The 18622-nt window shown below is 41.4% G+C and overlaps 1 long non-coding RNA gene, 5 other non-coding genes and 1 pseudogene across 7 annotated transcripts; 3 read left to right on the forward strand and 4 right to left on the reverse strand.

Annotated features, from left to right (window-relative positions):
* The first annotated feature begins 1331 nt into the window (after positions 1-1331).
* On the forward strand, positions 1332-13930 carry LOC116681527 (uncharacterized). Of its 2 annotated transcripts, XR_004330033.1 has the most exons (3): positions 1332-1342; positions 4830-4836; positions 13792-13930. It is a non-coding gene; the product is annotated as an uncharacterized LOC116681527 (long non-coding RNA). The 2 variants fall into 2 exon arrangements; XR_004330034.1 differs by lacking the exons at positions 1332-1342; positions 4830-4836 and adding an exon at positions 11827-11862.
* Positions 6499-6570, reverse strand: trnag-ucc (transfer RNA glycine (anticodon UCC)). The gene has a single exon. It is a non-coding gene; the product is annotated as a tRNA-Gly (tRNA).
* Positions 11477-11548, forward strand: trnae-cuc (transfer RNA glutamic acid (anticodon CUC)). The gene has a single exon. It is a non-coding gene; the product is annotated as a tRNA-Glu (tRNA).
* On the reverse strand, positions 13518-13590 carry trnak-uuu (transfer RNA lysine (anticodon UUU)). Its single transcript has one exon. It is a non-coding gene; the product is annotated as a tRNA-Lys (tRNA).
* A 1576-nt stretch (positions 13931-15506) lies between the features above and the next one.
* On the reverse strand, positions 15507-15578 carry trnad-guc (transfer RNA aspartic acid (anticodon GUC)). Its single transcript has one exon. It is a non-coding gene; the product is annotated as a tRNA-Asp (tRNA).
* Positions 15579-15819: 241 nt separating this feature from the next.
* On the forward strand, positions 15820-15892 carry trnav-aac (transfer RNA valine (anticodon AAC)). Its single transcript has one exon. It is a non-coding gene; the product is annotated as a tRNA-Val (tRNA).
* Positions 15893-16395: 503 nt separating this feature from the next.
* Positions 16396-16514, reverse strand: LOC116681529 (uncharacterized; annotated as a pseudogene).
* Positions 16515-18622: the final 2108 nt, after the last annotated feature.

Below are 18622 nucleotides of genomic sequence, written 5' to 3' on the forward strand. Positions count from 1 at the left end.
AGTATACATACCCCTATGTTAAATTCCCATAGAGGCAGGCAGATTTTTATTATTAAAGGCCAGTTATTTCCTGGATTCAGGATATTATGCATCCTGATAAAGTTCCCTTGGCCTTTAGAATTAAAATAGCCCCACATCATCACATACTCTTCACCATGCTTAGAGATAGGCATGGTTTTATTTCAGTTAGACTAATACCTGGTTTGATTTGCATTGAGAGATGATTTTATAGAAAGTATCCCATGCCTATCTCTAAGCATGGTGAAGAGTATGTGAGGATGTGGGGCTATTTAATTCTAAAGGCCAAGGGAACTTTATCAGGATACATAATATCCTGAATCCAGGAAATAACTGGCCTTTAATAATAAAAATCTGCCTGCCTCTATGGGAATTCAACATAGGGTATGTATACTTATGACCCCTGTATTTTAAATAAGAACATTTATTTATTTACAATACGTTATTCATTCACAAAGAAAATTGGTGTCCTTAAAGGTTGGATTTTACCTCATTTTTTAATTTAGGTGTTAAAATAAATTTCCAAAACATGATTTTTTTATTCCTCTTTTTAGTCAACTTAAGCATGTGTATGTAAACTTGTGAGCACCACTGTATGTTCCTTGTGTCCTGCGGCAGCCTGTCCACAAAAGGACTGTGAGGAGGTGGACTCAGGAGGCTGTGGAGGCACTGCAGGGCTGCTTGGAGTCTACAGACTGGAGCGTGCTCTGTGAGCCACATGGGGAGGACATCAACAACATGGTTGTCTGTATCACAGAATACATTAAGTTCTGTGAGAACACCACCATGCCCTCCCGGACTGTACGCTGTTTTCCCAACTACAAGCCGTGGATCACCAGTGACCTGAAAGTCCTTGTGAGGAGAAGAAGACAGCTTTCAGGTCATGGGACAGACAGGAGCTTAGGGAAGTACAGCACCGACTGTGGGATAAACTGAGGGAGTGTGAAAACATCTACAGGAGGAAGCTGGAGGCCAGTCTCCAGCAGAGCAACATGAGGGAGGTGTGGACAGGGATGAAGGAGATCACCGGGTGTGGGGGAGAGAAGAGGACAAACACCAGGCAGCAGGGAGAGAGCAAACGAGATAAACTGCTACTTCAATAGGTTTAGCTCACAGCCATCCCCTGCCTCCTTGTCCCTTTACTTTCCCGGTCCCTAAGAAGTCGACTCCATCTGGCCTTAAGGACTACCGCCCAGTGGCTCTCACATCCCATGTGATGAAGGTGCTGGAGAGGCTGGTCTTGGCCTACCTGAGGCCACAGGTGAGTTCTTCTCTGGACCCTCTACATTTTGCCTACCAGACTTGTGTGGGAGTGGACGACGCTGTCATCTATCTTCTGCAGCGTGCTCATTTGCACCTGGATGGCGGTGGCGGCACTGTGAGAATCATTTTTGTTTGATTTCTCCAGTGCATTCAACACCATCCAGCCACTGCTACTTGGTGAGAAGCTGCAGGGGATGAGTGTCGGTCCGTCCACAGTCTCCTGGATCATTGACAACCTGACAGACAGACCACAGTTTGTCCGCCTGGACTGTGTTCTGTCTGATGTGGTGGTGAGAGGTACGGGGGCCCCACAGGAGACTGTGCTGTCTCCTTTTCTGTTCACCTTATACACCACAGACTTCCAGTACAACTCAGAGTCATGTCACCTACAGAAGTTTTCTGATGACTCTGCAGTTGTTGGGTGTATAAGGGATGGACAGGAGGAGAGTACAGGGCACTAGTGGATGACTTTGTGGAGTGGTCTGGTAAGAATCACCTGCTGCTGAACGCGGATAAGACCAGAGAGATGGTGATCGACTTCAGGAGGAAGGGAACGGTTCCGCAGCCACTTTGCATCCTGGGAGGTGACGTGGACATGGTGGAGGATTACAGATACTTGGGTGTCAACATCAACAGCAGACTGAACTGGAAGGTCAACAGCACTGCTGTTTACAAGAAGGGATGAGCAGACTCTATTTCCTGAGGAAGCTGAGATCCTTCAACGTGTGCAGCAGGATGTTGGAGATCTTCTACCAGTCTGTTGTGGCCAGCGCTCTGTTCTCCTCCGCCATCTGCGGGGTCAGCAGCATCGGAGCCAGCGATACAAACAGACGGAACAAACTGATCAGGAAGGCTGGCTCCGGGATCGGCTGCAAACAGGAAACTTTTGAACCGCTACAGAAAATCATACATACATTCATACCATAAGCAATAACACTTTTTAACATGTCATCACTGGGTGCTAGATAAGACTTTTGGGCACCACACTACTGCTCTAATGCAACCTGCACAATTTGGTTTATGTAGCATACATTTTTAACATTTTAACATATTATTTAAGCAGTTGCACATTATTGTTTCCCCATCCTGTACATATTCAAATATTTGTTATTTTTTACTTTATTCACATTATTATTTAATGTATATTGTATGTATGTATATTTTTTCCTAGTATTTCATTTATATTTATATTCTGTGTTTTGTGACTGATTTTGCTGCTGTAACACCGAAATTTCCCATTTTTCTTGGGATCAATAAACATCTACAGTGCCTTGCGAAAGTATTCGGCCCCCTTGAACTTTTCAACCTTTTGACACATTTCAGGCTTCAAACATAAAGATATAAAAATTTTATTTTTTGTGAAGAATCACCAACAAGTGGGACACAATTGGGAAGTGGAACAAAATCTATTGGATATTTTAAACTTTTTTAGCAAATAAAAAAACTGAAAAGTGACGCGTGCAAAATTCTGCCCCTTTACTTTCAGTGCAGCAAACTCCCTCCAGAAGTTCAGTGAGGACCTCTGAATGATCCAATGTTGTCCTAAATGACTGATGGTGATAAATAGAATCCACCTGTGTGTGATCAAGTCCCTGTATAAATGCACCTGCTCTGTGATAGTCTCAGGGTTCTGTTGAAAGCGCAGAGAGCATCATGAAGACCAAGGAACACACCAGGCAGGTACGTAATACTGTTGTGGAGAAGTTTAAAGCCGGATTTGGATACAAAAAGATTTCCCAAGCTTTAAACATCCCAAGGAGCACTGTGCAAGCGATCATTTTGAAATTGGAAGGAGTATCAGACCACCCCAAATCTACCAAGACCTGGCCGTCCCTGTAAACTTTCAGCTCAGACAAGGAGAAGACTGATCAGAGATGCAGCCAAGAGGCCCATGATCACTCTGGATGAACTGCAGAGAACTACAGCTGAGGTGGGAGAGTCTGTCCATAGGACAACAATCAGTCGTACACTGCACAAATCTGGCCTTCATGGAAGAGTGGCAAGAAGAAAGCCATTTCTCAAAGATATCCATAAAAAGTCTCGTCTAAAGTTTGCCACAAGCCACCTGGGAGACACACCAAACATGTGGAAGAAGGTGCTCTGGTCAGATGAAATCAAAATCGAAGTTTTTGGCCACAATGCAAAACGATATGTTTGGCGTAAAAGCAACACAGCTCATCACCCTCAACACACCATCCCCACTGTCAAACATGGTGGTGGCAGCATCATGGTTTGGGCCTGCTTTTCTTCAGCAGGGACAGGAAGATGGTTAAAATTGAGGGGAAGATGGATGGAGCCAAATACAGGAGCATTCTGGAAGAAAACCTGTTGGAGTCTGCAAAAGACCTGAAACTGGGACGGAGATTTATCTTCCAACAAGACAATGATCCCAAACATACAGCAAAATCTACAAAGGAATGGTTCACAAATAAACGTATCCAGGTGTTAGAATGGCCAAGTCAAAGTCCAGACCTGAATCCAATCAAGAATCTGTGGAAAGAACTGAAAACTGCTGTTCACAAACGCTCTCCATCCAACCTCACTGAGCTCCAGCTGTTTTTCATGGAAGAATGGGCAAGAATTTCAGTCTCTCAATGTGCAAAACTGATAGAGACATACCCCAAGCGACTTGTAGCTGTAATCGCAGCAAAAGGTGGCTCTACAAAGTATTAACGCAAGGGGGCCAAATAATTTAGCACGCACCACTTTTCAGTTTTTTATTTGCTAAAAAAGTTTAAAATATCCAATAGATTTTGTTCAAAAATCAACGTTAACGTTAGTGGTTAGCGATTGGCGTTAGCATAGCAAGCTAGCGATTTTTAAAAAGTTTCAGTTAGGAACATGGTTGCAAGCATGTATGGACAGGACTGTATAGACCACAAAACAAGACTGTCGTAATTTTTAAATCAATTATTTAAGCCGAAAATACCAGAAATGCGTCTCTCTGGTCGATGCGGCAGCCATTGTTGCCTGTTGCACATTGTATATCGCTACCCCTCGGTTTCAAGTAAGATGGCATTCTCCCTTGATTTTCTTCATTCATTGTCTATGGTTCCTAGGGCCATACACCCCTTACCCCTCGATCAAAAACATTATTGGGACAGCACTCACGTGAACGCTCAAGACGTAGGGAAAGGGGTAGGGGTAAGATAGAGAAATGAGATTCAGCCTAAGACCTCTTGTGTTAATCTGACTGATAGGGTTATGGAACATAGTGGTAGACCAAGGCCTCCTGTGGTAATCTGACTTGAAGGGTTTTGGAGCGTAGTGTTAGACTAAGACCTCCTGTGACACAAACTAAGCAGTATGCTCTCCCTTTTATACCTCAGGCTATTGTAGACAGCACAACAACCACTTCAAACATACACATTTTACAGTTTTTATTGTACTTTATCTATACAATATTAATGCTCCAGTTTTAATGGGTGTTACAGCGGGTATGAGCACTCTAATTTCCATTTTAATGGATGAAATAAACATAACATAAAGACTGTACCCTTCAGCAGGAGGAAACATTTCACTTCACAAACATTGTTAATTTCCAACAGCTTGGGAGTGGACTTTAAATGGAGACAAAGCACAGCAATTAGCAGAGGATGGTTTTGATCCATCGACCTCTGGGTTATGGGCCCAGCACGCTTCCGCTGCGCCACTGTGCTCTGCTGTACAAGGCCACAGGTTCAAATAAGCAGGTAAATCACCGTAGTTTTAGATGTTTAAATGTGCGCACAAGAAAGCTAAGAGATTACTGTGGGGAAATGGAGACTGGCTAGGTTAACTGAAGATTTTAACATTGTAAAAAATGTATGAAACATATGAACACGTTAAACATATACGGGCATATAATATATACCTGCAGTCTCAGTCTTTGGATGGAATAGGTAGCGTATTGCTACCGTGACGGCGGACATGCGCCCTATCACAGTTACCGACAATTTTGTTAATCAATGAGTATTTCACATTGAACACTTACGATTGGGTGGTCATTAAAAACAGGGCATTGCAAGTACAAATATAAAATCCAGATTCAGAAAGGGGTCTTTAGGTACTTCACTAAGCTATGTCACAAGGGATAACCTCATCTGAACAACAAGTCATCACATTGGTTACCTTCCAGCAATGTAACATTTGCACATGGCAGTAGCGGGATTTGAACCCACGCCTGCAGAAAGACTGGAATCTTAAGCAAGCGCCTTAGACCACTCGGCCACACTACCTGCACGTGACCATGCTTCACATCGTAACACACACTGGGACCTTAACTAACGTAATGCTTGTTAACTGTTATCACTCTTTGTCATTTGTCTCTGGCATTGTTGATTATTAGAATATTGTAACCAGCATTAAGTGAGTAGGTTTAGGTCTGTGTGAATATGGGCCGAGCATTTACCTGGACTGAATTTGTGAACATCTTCTTTTGCATATTCATTGTAAAGAGCCATTACTCCTCCAACTGCCAACTATTGTTCTAGAGACAATAGGATATACAGTTTTAGATTGCAAGGTAACTGTCCAAGACCAAAGACTACACGGAAATACCTCAAGTGATCAAAACAGTTTGTCAAAATGGGAAAGGTCTTGTTTTTTATTGCAAATTCCAGCACAGTTCTAAAATTATTCTTTAAAATATGTCCATTTACCATTCAAAAACAAAAGTACAATCATGAAACACATATTACTTAGATAGAATGAACCTGTTCAGGTGGCAATGAAATGATTCCAGAGACGTGGACCCTCTGGCACAGCGATACTTGGTCAGGACAACACCCCCCTTCTTGATAGTACCCGTCTCTGTATGAAGCTGCACACCAGGCAGGTCCTGGATGCACTTGATGTGTTGTTACTGCAGTGTGGCCGAGTGGTCTAAGGCGCTAGATTAAGGCTCCAGTCTCTCTGAAGGTGTGGGTTAAAATCCCACCACTTCCATTTGCATATATTACATAGCTGGAAGGCAACCAATGTGATGTCTTACAGCTGTGGCATTTGGCCTGAACTTGGTGAAGTAACTAGAATCATCCATCCAGCACTTTGGAGTAGAAAATCAACAAATAATTGAGATAATTAATCGTGATCTCCATATTGATCAAAGTAATTGTCGTTATCATTTTGGCCATAATCATGCAGCTCAAAGAGATTTTATCAAACCAGGTTGGGCAAGTAACCTTTCTGCTGACTTCTTGTAAAAAAAGGAAAGTACCACAACCCAAAAACAGTTACTGCGATGGCTGGGAATCGAACCCAGGTCAACTGCTTGGAAGGCAGCTATGCTCACCACTATACCACCATCGCTGAACAATGTGATGTTCACTTCAAATCTTGTAATATGCAATGAGACTGGTTCAAATCCGGCTCGAAGGTGCAGTCTTTTCCAGAGTTTCCCTTCAGGGATCAATAAAGAATTTCTGATTCTGATGTAGAGATGGACAGACAACCCAAAAGTATAATACTTCTTGCCGAGACATAACAAGAAACAAAAAAACTGACTATTGTAAGTAATGAATGGCTTCATGAATAGACAACCATCATCCCAATGTATGCCATTAACAGTCTATGAGTGGTCAATTAGAGTCCAATAACTTTCTTTGGGGCAACTCCTTTTTCCTCCAGATAGAGCTCATTCAGCTATAGAAAGTACCAGTTAGTGCTGAATATCTATTCCAAAACTCCCATTCTTTTATTTATTTAGCCAGCGGTGGACAACTGGTGAAATGTACTTGCTCTGCATGTGTTAGTGTCTGATGATGAACTCACAACCAAGACAACCCCAAAGAGAAGCACTTATGAACACAATGATCATCAGTGTCTTTATTTGAGGTGATCTGAATGTGATTACAAAGACAGCTTAAGTTACAGGCTTAACCAATAGAAACGTTTATGAATATTTGTGCAAACAGGTATAGAGCTACTTGTCAGGTTGTCGTGGCCGAGTGGTTAAGGTGATGGACTAGAAATCCATTGGGGTCTCCCCGTGTAGGTTCAAATCCTGCTGACAACGAGCGCTGTTTTTTAAGAGTGGTAGCCAACCAATGACACATCACAGTATACCAAATCGCAGATGTGCCTTCATAAACAATATTGTCTTATCTCATAGGTACTGGAAGCAACCAGTCTCCACCAATGTATTTCTTATCAATCTGTCTTACAAGATTTGCAGTGAACGTTGTATTGTCCAGCAGAAAGGCAACAGGTGTGTTACTTTTCGACTATGATTTATACCATAGCATTGCAAGCATTTTGCCCAGGTTTCATTTCAAGCCACGGCATTTTTCAATTTCCTTGCGGGAGTCATCCCAAAAGGATTAATAAAGATAAGTCTAAGTCTATCTCAGAAAAAAGTCAAAAGAATTTCAAAATCTTCAGAGGATGTAGCTCAGTGGTAGAGCTCATGCTTTACATGTATGAGGACCTGGCATCTCCAGCAGGTATTATGGTAGAGTCTTTAAAAGAGCTGCAACAGATATTACCTCCTGTGGTAATCTGACTGGTAGACAGCACAACAAGCACTTTGAACGTACATGTTTTACAGTTTCTATTTACAGTATTTATTACTTGTAGTGTAGTATATTTACTGTATTACACTCTAGTTTTTATGTGTGTTACAGCGGGAATAAAAGGTATGAGCACTGTAGTTTCTTTTTTTATGCGTGAAATAATCTCAACATGCCATTAAGTTTACTCTTCAGCAGGTGGAGACATTTCACTTCAGACACTTGCAACATCAGTTGCTGTGTTAAACATCAACAGACTGGATATATACTTACTGAAGATACAAAGCACAGGAAATAGTAGAAGATGGTTTCGATCCATCAACCTCTGGGTTATGGGCCCAGCACGCTTCCGCTGCTAATATTAATATAAAGGCTTATATTGCAATCTCGTCACCCTACATGTAGGTGTACCTATGTTTGAATAAACACACTGTAGCAAAGTTTATGTAGTGTTTTTTTTAATTTTACCGGTGTTTTTTTTCCGTGAGGGACAGCTCTGTCAGGCTTATTTATGTAGCATGGAAGCTAGCATTGGCTAATTAGCAGCCAGCCTGCTTCTAAACAAATACTTTTTAATTATCTCAACACTTTTTAACAGTCAAACTGAAACACTGGCGGTGAGCTCCAGGTCCTGCAGCTGCAGACGGACATGGATAGCTTCAGACCCGCTCACCACTAGTGTTGGTGGATTAGCAAGCTAGCGTTAGAAAACTAACCCCGCTTATAAATAAATACCTTTTAATTATCTCAACACTTTAAACAGTCAAACTCAAACAATGGGGTGAGCTCCAGGTCTTACAGCCACGGACAGACCACCATCAGTAGGTATAATGCGTGCCTTTTAAATTACTTTTTTTTTTTGTTAGCGGGCTGGTTGGTTAGTTTGCTAACGCTAGCTTGCTATTCCACCAACACTGGCGGTGGGCTCATGGGGTGTTGCGCCGCTGCCGCTGGAGATCAGATCCCGTTGAGGTCGGCAGCGGAGCTTTCTAGCGATGTTTCCCCGCTGGCCGAGCCTCACTGACGGCGGACCGTCTGCGTCTGCAGGACCTGGAGCTCAGCGCCAGTGTTTCAATTTAACTGTTAAAAAGTGTTGAGCTAATTAAAAGGTATTTACAGTATTTAGAAGCGGGCTGGATGTTAGTAAGCTTATGCTAGCTTTCATGCTACATAACTGAGCCGGACAGAGTTGTCCCTCATCTGGGGATAGACTTTAATGCTTTACAAACACCAAAGCAAGTAAGCGCTGTGACTAACATTACTCTTCTGAAGTGATTTTGGAGAGGGACATCAGGTAGAAATACTCTGGTTGACTAGCATGACACCATTGTATTCATATAATAATCAATCCAGGCTAACGTGAATGACAGTGACTGCATGTTGCTTCCTCTAAATGTCAGGTTGTGGTCGACTAGCGAGGCCAGCTCGTTTGATAAACTGACCAGACCTGCATGCCTCTTGTTTCTTTGGGCTAGTTGTATTAGCTTTAGCCTGGCTGGTAGCAGCTTTCTGCTTGTTTCTTTAAGCTAACTATATTAGCTTTAGACAGGCTGGTAGCAGCTTTCTGCTTGTTTCTTTAAGCTAACTATTTTAGCTTTAGCCTGGCTGGTAGCGCCTTTCTGCTTGTTTCTTTAAGCTAACTATTTTAGCTTTAGCTTGGCTGGTAACAGCTTTCTGCTTGTTTCTTTAAGCTAACTATATTAGCTTTAGCTTGGCTGATAGCAGCTTTCTGCTTGTTTCTTTAAGCGAACTATTTTAGCTTTAGCCTGGCTGGTAGCAGCTTTCTGCTTGTTTCTTTAAGCTAACTATATTAGCTTTAGCCTGACTGGTTGCAGCTTTCTGCAGTGGGAAATGGCCGGGAGACGTTGTGATTATGTTGCATTAATCAGGGGGTTTAGTTTGTATTTGCAGAGAACATAAAACCCCAACTACTGTAGCGTCACTCACTACCCATCAAATACTATGACATCACTGTGTTAGAGGCAGCTGTTGCCAACGGTAGGCTACTTTTCTCCACACGAAGAGCCTCACTTCCCATACCAAACCCCGTCGGACTAACGTCACATCCACACGTTGCCCACATGGCTACCTGTCTTGAAGGGGAACGGTCAGATGGTAATAATCATGTAAAGGAGAAACGGTGAAAGGTTACTTTTCTATCAAGCAGCAAAAAAGTATTAACGTCAACATCGTAACGTCCTGCAATGTGACTTTCGCGCATGCGCACATCGCGATGTCAATGCTAAAACACAATATTGTTCAGCCCTAACTGACGGTATACTTCAGTAAGCTAGTTTGCCACTTTTATCTTGGGTAATGCCACATGTAAGTATATCTTAGTTTATTTAGATACCCAACATAGGTTATACTACGTACACTGTATAACAATACATTACGTGTTTCTTTATTTCATCTTACATTTTTGCTAGCCTGTTGTGTAGTTATATTGTTTTTACAATTATCTTTGTTTAATATCTGTGACTCATTACTATCTAAGTAACTGGTCATTGTGTTTTCTCCCAGTTTCACCCTTTGTTACTCAAATAAACGTGTTACAAGGATCCCGGTCGCCAGTGCTTGATGGTGGAAGGTGTTTAGCTGCTGGTCAGATTGCACAGCGTTACGTACGTGAAGGACAAGACATATTTCATGGTAAGTATTTCCAGGTGATCTCTGCACCTCTAATCTCTGCACCTCTGTTATTCTAATATTACCATGTAATAAAATTGAAACAGGCAGTTTTGCATTTTCCACCACTAATTCATGGTTGTTTGACAGTAACTACCAGAAGCATTTCCAGGTAATCACTACACCTCTGTCTTACTACGTAATAAAATAGAAACAGGTAGTTTTGCATTTTCAACCACTGATTCATGGTTTTTATTTCAGAAACTACCAGAAGCATTTCCAAGTAATCACTACACCTCTGTTTTTGTATTATTACCATGTAATTAAATCGAAACAGGCAGTTTTGCATTTTGCACCACTGCCTTCTAAATCTCTAACCATGCGCCATTTCTTGCCTAAAACAATATAACCAACAATATGTTAAATTAAATTTGATCGATGTAACTCCCTGATGGTCTAATGGCTAGGATTTGGGGCCCTCACAGCTGCAGCCGGGGTTCAATTCCTGGTCAGGGAATGGTCAGGACTTGACAGACACAGATTTAAAAGAGCAAGTTTTTGGTTGATATGTCAAATTCTTCCTCATTAGTTTAACGTTTTAAAGAGTACCATTTCCTTTAAATCAGACCCCGACAGTGGATGTATCCTTTTGTCATCATTGATGGGTCATAAACACTTCATCTTCCTCCATCTCAATAACAATTATTTTCATTTTTTCAAGCAGTAACTAAACCCCTAACCAACATTTTTAACTGAAAACCAATGTATGTGAGAGTCCAGTAATGTTATTGTTGGATTCAGGTCCAAATTTTGACATTTTAGTGCAATGCAAAGGTTCATAACAGATTTTTTTTCTACATACCTGGGGCGATGCAAAGCAGGGGTGGCCGACTAGTCAAGGAACAGCAAGAGACTTGGTATTTAAGAATACAAACTGACTATGTGACAGATGTGTAATCTGTCATGTCCTGCCTTCTGAAGCTCTAGCCAGGCGCCATTCCTCGCCTAAAACAATATGAGTCATTCCAGTAAGTGAAAAGAAAACTCACATCTACAAAGATAAATTTGAAAGATGTGACTCCCTGATGGTCTAGTGGCTAGGATTCGGCGCTCTCACCGCCGTGGCCCGGGTTCGATTCCCGGTCAGGGAATGGTCAGGACTTGAGAGACTCAGGTGTGATGTTTGAAAGAATAAGTTCCTGGACTTGATTTTGATTTGTCAAATTCTTCCTCATTAGTTTAAATGAACTGACAGCATCAGTTATATGACTTACAGTTCTCAAAGACGCACACAATCTCAACTGGTTATCCTTTAGACAGCTAGTCTCTTTTTCTTTTCTCTCACTTTTTGTCTCTGTCTGGCCTTATGTATTTGCTTGTATTACATCAAGTGACCTGCATACCAATGACCGTAAAGATTAATATGTACTGTACATGGTTTTCAGAACTGTACCTTCAGATATAGGTAAGGCCACTTGGGTTATCTTTGGGCTGCTCTATATTCACCTGCAGAATGATAAACCCTAGAGTTGGCTTACTCCAGGTTATTTAAGCATCAAACGTCCCTGGGTGGACTTGAACCACCATCCTTTCGGTTAACAGCCGACTGCGCTGACCTATTGCGAACAAGGTGAGGGCCATGTGGGGCCTCTGAGCATCATTTATAGACTAATTAATTATTCTCGAGTCAAATTTTTATTGGAAAACACATACTGACATGAACATAGAAGGGCCATGTCGGGCCTCTGAGCATCACTTATAGACCAAGTAATTATTCTCAAGTCAATCTTTTTATTGGAAAACACATACTTACATGGCCATAGAATATTTTTAGTTTTCTCCTTTTAAGTAATGCATATTAGTATCTCCATACTTCCAGCCAACAATCTCCTATATTACTGACACATTTCATCTCTCCTCCATCTGGACAGGCTTAGCAATATACTTAAAATATAAAAGTAAAAGTAGCCTTATGAATGACAAAGCTCCCTGGACCAGACACATGTTACTAGAGAGCACACTGAGAAACTACAGTGGACATGGAGAAAAGACTCTTTATTCTTTATTCTTTATATGCCATTGCCTACATTTTAAATGGCCGTCTGCCAATAGGCCTAAAACATATATAAACATATAGCCTATTTATATTGACAGAGACTGGGACTCCAGGTTAATAAGATTCTGACCGAGTAGCAAGATAGGAATTCAAGTGTGATTTTGTGAGAAGTCTGTGTATGTTCCAATTTAATTAGATTACATTTTGTAATGGTAACTCCAGGGAAATTATTTGAAATTTAGTGAGGACTAGATTAGAACTGGATTTAAAGCTGATTCTGGTTTCCAACTTCGGCCCAGGTGTGTCTGTTAAAACACAGATGGAGACAACTTCTCTCTGTTGATTTATTACAATCAATCATCAGTATAAACATGGGGGGGGGGCAGCTCTGCTATGAATGTGTGTGTGGTAATAAATGAAATAAACAATATTGTAAAGGCTACCATACACAATGTATAGGAATCATATATGCTAGTAAATAATAACAATAAACCAACTACTAATTACATTATCTTAATGAGCAAGGACGTTCAACAATCGCCATTATATCGAATCAACAGCCAGGTGTAACCTAGCCAACAGTAGAAGAACGTAAACAAGCTAACTTTTAAATGTACCAGAACTACAGACCAATACAACAACAGGCTTACATGAACTGACAACATCAGTTCTATGACTTACAGTTCTCAAAGACGCACACGATCTCAGCTGATTATCCTCCAGACAGCTAGTCTCTTTTTCTTTTCTCTCACTTTTGTCTCCGTGTGCCGTGCGCGCCTGCTCGTGGTGTGAGGTGCGTGTCCGCGCTATTCTCCGACATGGACTCCAAATCACACCTGATAGACGACCTTTGGCACAAAACTAAAGCAACAAGCCAATTTTGTAAAATGTAGGGAGTAGAAAGTATCGATATTGTGGTAAAATGTAAGGAGTAAAAGTAAAAAGTCGCCAAAAAAATAAAGAGTAAAGTAAAAATATCCAAAAAATCTACTTGTGTCTGAATTTGTCCATGTCCATACAAGCATGTCAAATGTCAAACTCATCTAGCAGAATGTTCAACTCTACACCTGAACAGGGACTTGAACCCTGGACCCTCAGATTAAAAGTCTGATGCTCTACCGACTGAGCTACCCAGGCTTCGAAAGCAAGTGACTGTGAAATCAAGTGTCGACCTAAATGTAAAACTCGACCTGTTAACACATCTCCACTGCAAGCAGGAAAGCCGTTTCTGGATCACTGTGCCATTATCAGTGACATCACAGAGCATTGTCATGAGAGTCTATAAGTAGGACCAATCAGGTTGCTCCCATCAGGTTGTTTTTTGACAATGCCACGCAGACGCAGACACGCCGCTCGCCCCGCTCGCAGACGCAGGAGGACTCACAGGTCCTCCCATGTCCACCGACGTAGGAGAGTTGTCCGACGCAGACGCTAGGCAACGCCAATAAACATGTAGCACAGGGCCCGAACAACTGTATTGATCTCATGTTATTTTCCAGATTGGTTCAGCTGCTAAATTTAAATTATCAGTCAGGATTTACTGACTAACTGACCGACTGACTGACTCCTAACTGACCTCAGGCCTCAACACCAACAGCAATTTCATAGAAAACAGACTTGGAGAAGAGGAGAGGAAGTGTTATCTGTCAGCTAACAGGTTTTAAAGAGCTCATTGTACCTTATTATCCTACCAGAGCACTGCGCTCCAAGAATGCAGGGTTACTTGTGGTTCTTAAAGTCTCCAAAAGAAGAATGGGAGCCAGAGTGTTCAGCTATCAAGCTCCTCGCCTGTGGAACCAGGTTCCAGTTTGGGTTCAGGAGGCAGACACCATCTCCACATTTGAGAGTAGGCTTGAGACTTTCCTTTTTGATGAAGCTTATAGGTAGTTCTGGCTCAGTTTTTCCTTGCCTCTTTCGCCTAGTGCTTGCTCTTGGTGGGAATTTTCGGGTTTCTGCAAATAACATCACAGAGTATGGTCTGGACCTGCTCTTTTATGAAAAGCGCAATGAGATAAGTGTTGTTGTGATTTGGCGCTATATAAATAAAATTGAATTGAATTAAATTACCTGAACCTCAACTTCCTAGCCTCATAGTTGATGTTTTACATTCTTGGATCCGTCTTAGGTTCCTGCTGTCTGCCTACGTTCCTGGATCCTGAAGTAGGTTATCATATCGTCACTGAAAACATATCTTTGATAGCAGGATCATTCCTTTTGTAAAACCTTTGTCTTTCTTGGAGTATATCCACTATAATACATTCTTAAAAAATGTCATATCTTTTGCTATGGTTGGGCCTCGTATCCAAACTACTCTGGCAGATGATACTAGTGTCGATGTAGCCTTGGGAAATAATTAGCAGCTGGTAGATAGATCTCCCCATCGGGAAATAAAACCCCAGTCTTCCGTGTGAGAGGCGGAGGCGACCATCCAAAGTTTCAGTAGTATTGTGGTTTTTGTGTTGGAACAAGTTGCACTGTTTGAAATAAGCTTTTGAGATACAAGAACGTCTTCACTTGGGAGAGCAATTGACTCCCAACAGAACAACATAATCTGGAAAGAGCAGAAGAGGAATTATAAGGTGCCCAGACTTGACACTCCCACCTTCTGCTGCACCTTGTGAGGTGCTGTTCATGTCCAGTAGATATGCTTTTTCCATCGCGTGACGATAATCCCATTTAGGGTCAGGAGTTGTCCTCCCATGCTGAACACAGCCTGAGCCATGGCCCGCGTTCCCCCTCATGATTCACCCCAGTGGAAGCTGTAGATCAATGCCTGATAAAGCCAAATGAACCACATAGTCTGCAAAGAGCATAAACGGAATTCCAAGGTGGCTAGACTTGACACTCTCCCAACTCCTGCGGCACCTTGTGACGTTTTGTTCATGTCCAGGAGATGTGCTCTTTCCATCGCTTGAAAGTATTCCCATTTAGGATCAGGAGTTCTCCTCCCATGCTGAACACAGCTTGAGCCAAGGCCCACTTTCACGAGTAGTCCCACGCCTTCGCCGGGACTTCCTCGAGGCCTTGTAGCATTGGTTAGCTGGTAGAAAAATCTCCCCATCGGGGAATCGAACCCCGATCTTCCGCGTGACAGGCGGAGATACTGTCCATTATACTAACGAGGAATGCCCAAGCTAAATATTTGGCACATCAAGAAATAGGTGGCGCTATTCCAACATTCAGACCACAGTCAATGCATGTAGAAATATTTAGGTTTACTACATATTTGCTATCATTCAAATCCATGACAAAGCATCTGTGACTGAATCTAGTTTAAAATCTCTATTTTGTAGCTTTTTGAACATTTGCAGTAAAATAAAAATAGTGCATTTTCCCACAAATATGCAAAATAAATGCCTTTTGTCAGTTTCCGTAGTGTAGTGGTTATCACGTTCGCCTAACACGCGAAAGGTCACCTGTTCGAAACAGGGCGGAAACACATTTCTTTGTTTGTATCGACTTCGCACAATCAAACTCTGCAAAGTTAAACTCTCCATGACCTTCACGGAAAAATCTCCCTGACGTGAAATCGTGGCCAGGCCTGCCGAAGTTTCCCCAGTGCAGTAGTCATCACATTCAGAGATTCAGGAGTATCCTGTCGAAAATTGATGCAGAAAAACTAGTCCAAGCATTGGTTACTTCTAAGCTGGATTACTCCAGTTCTTTATTATCAGGCTGCTTAAAAGAGTCCATAAAGATTCTTCAGCTGATCCAGAATGCTGCAGCACGTGTTCTGATAGGAACCAGGAAAAGAGATCACATCTCTCCTGGTTTGGCTTCTCTGCATTGGCTTCCTGTAAAATCCAGAATAGAATTTAAAATCCTTCTTCTCACCTACAAAGCTCTTCATGTTCAAGCACGCAAGCAAGCTTGTGTTGGAACAAGTTTCCTTGTCAGCTCTGCGTCCAGCAAAGAAGTCACAGCGCCTTAGGCTAACTAAAAAGCTTACAGCACCAGGTATTCCCAGGCGGTCTCCCATCCAAGTACTAAGCCGGCCCAACCCTGCTTGGCTTCCGAGATCAGACGAGAGCGGGCGCTTTCAGGGTGGGTTAGGGGTTAGGGGTTAGGGTTAAGTGTAGGGTTTTCGCATTGACAATGAAATGAAAAATCTCACTTCCAACAGACAGGAAAATGGAACTTCCAGATTCCATATTCCAAAATAAATAATTCAAAATGTGGAATTCTGGAAGCAGTTCACGAGCGACCACTAGAGTTCAGCAAAACCTTAAAAATTGCCAAATTCCAGATTTTGATCTAAAATTACAGAAAATTATCACTACAGGCAATGTGACCCAGAGTAGCAAATTTTAATAGAAATTACTCTAAATCCATATTTTCATATATTATCATCTTAAAATCTTAATTATTTAACAGATATTTTAATTAAGTGTTTATTAACTTCCTTTTGTGTCATAAGTGTCAAAATTGACAGGATTTACCAGAGCAACCCCGGCATTCAGCCAAAAGGGTTCCTAAGTCTCTATTCCATTGTTGTTCCCCAAATGGGCCCCGAGACGAGGGCTAATGCTGGGAAGGGGCGAATATGCAATATATGAAGGGTGCATTGTAGAGCGACAAGCGAAGCATAGTTTGAATGGGCTGGACAAGCTGAGCCTAGGCGTCTTTGAGCCAAAGCTTTAACCACTTCCTGTCCAAAATTTAGGGGGGAACAAATAATGATAATTTTAATCTCTTTAAACCTCTTATAAAACACTGGAAAATATATGATTTTCTCGCCTAAATTTTTACCCCCTAAAAAGTGCTGCAGTTTCCACATGCTTTGGCCCTCTGTGATGACCCTGAGGTCATTGTGAAGCTAACACTCTCAATTTGTTGTTTCTAGTGGCATTGTGACACTAGGCCTTACTGACACAGAGCTACACAGGTTAGAACACAGAATTTCTATTTCCGTCCAAGTAAATCATCTGAAAAATTAATAAAAAGCACTACTGTAAGCATATTACAGGTGCTATATATTAAAATAGTACCCTAGCCACATGTCTCAACTTAGAACAGAAAAAATCCAGAAGAAAATTACTTATAAAATGGATTTTATATGAATGTATTTCTACAGATATGTCTGTGCGTTTATCTCATTTCTTATTTCTAAAAAAGCCCAAAAGTGCTAAATACATAACTTCTGAAATACAAAAACACATCCACATCACTCACACACATGCCTTAAAGAAGTACATACATAGATTTATAGGAATAAGTAATCATAATTTGATGAAATGGTGAAATGCCATAAGACGGCCTTATTTTTGCAATGAAAGGGCTGGAGACCATCCCAGGGATATTTTTTTTGGCCATGTTTGATATCATTCAACTCGTCTTCCTATTGGCTACACAGGAATGCCAGTTTTATTACCTTTTTCTCTGACTGGTGGGAAATGCTGTCAGTTTTTCCCACGTGGGCCCAATGGTGACTGTGGGATTTGATTGGCTTACCTTGGGAGTATCTTGAGAAATACTGATGCTATTGGCTGAGAACAAAGTTCATTGGAAACTGCACAACCCACAGATTCCGAAGGTGTGCCGAGTGAGAATGTAGCGCGCACACGGAAAAAGATACACGCGATCAAAACCGAGAAATGATGCATGATCTAGATTTCTGAACGTCGAAACTTGGCCAGAAACTACAAGATTGTGAGGGGACCAGATAATTATGGATTACAAGGCTTGGATATTCTAATAGCTTGGACTGTTAGGCATGTAGGAAAACAAAGTCTTTAGCGATCTTTCACCGCTGCACTGTAAAACATTTCACCGTAAATTTACAGTAATATACTGGCAGCAGCTTCGCCAGTAAACTACTGTTAATTTACAGTAAGCATACTGTATTTTATAATTAAGGTATTTTACTGTAAACGGGTATACAGTTACTTACTGTATTATTTGAATTTACAGTAATATACTGGCAGCAGCTTCGCCAGTAAACTACTGTTAATTTACAGTAAGCATACTGTATTTTATAATTAAGGTATTTTACTGTAAACGGGTATACATATTGGCAATCTCAGTATACTGATCCAGAAGAAGAAATTCCGCATTTTTAAATATACCTCAGGGAACACTGCAATAAATAATTTGTCCTAAATAACAATGAAAAAGCAAGATTCAAAATCTAATTAATTATTTATTTCAATCAAAAATGTAGGAACTCATC

Source organism: Etheostoma spectabile, unplaced genomic scaffold, assembly GCF_008692095.1.
Source record: "Etheostoma spectabile isolate EspeVRDwgs_2016 unplaced genomic scaffold, UIUC_Espe_1.0 scaffold00018647, whole genome shotgun sequence".
Classification (NCBI taxonomy): domain Eukaryota; kingdom Metazoa; phylum Chordata; class Actinopteri; order Perciformes; family Percidae; genus Etheostoma; species Etheostoma spectabile.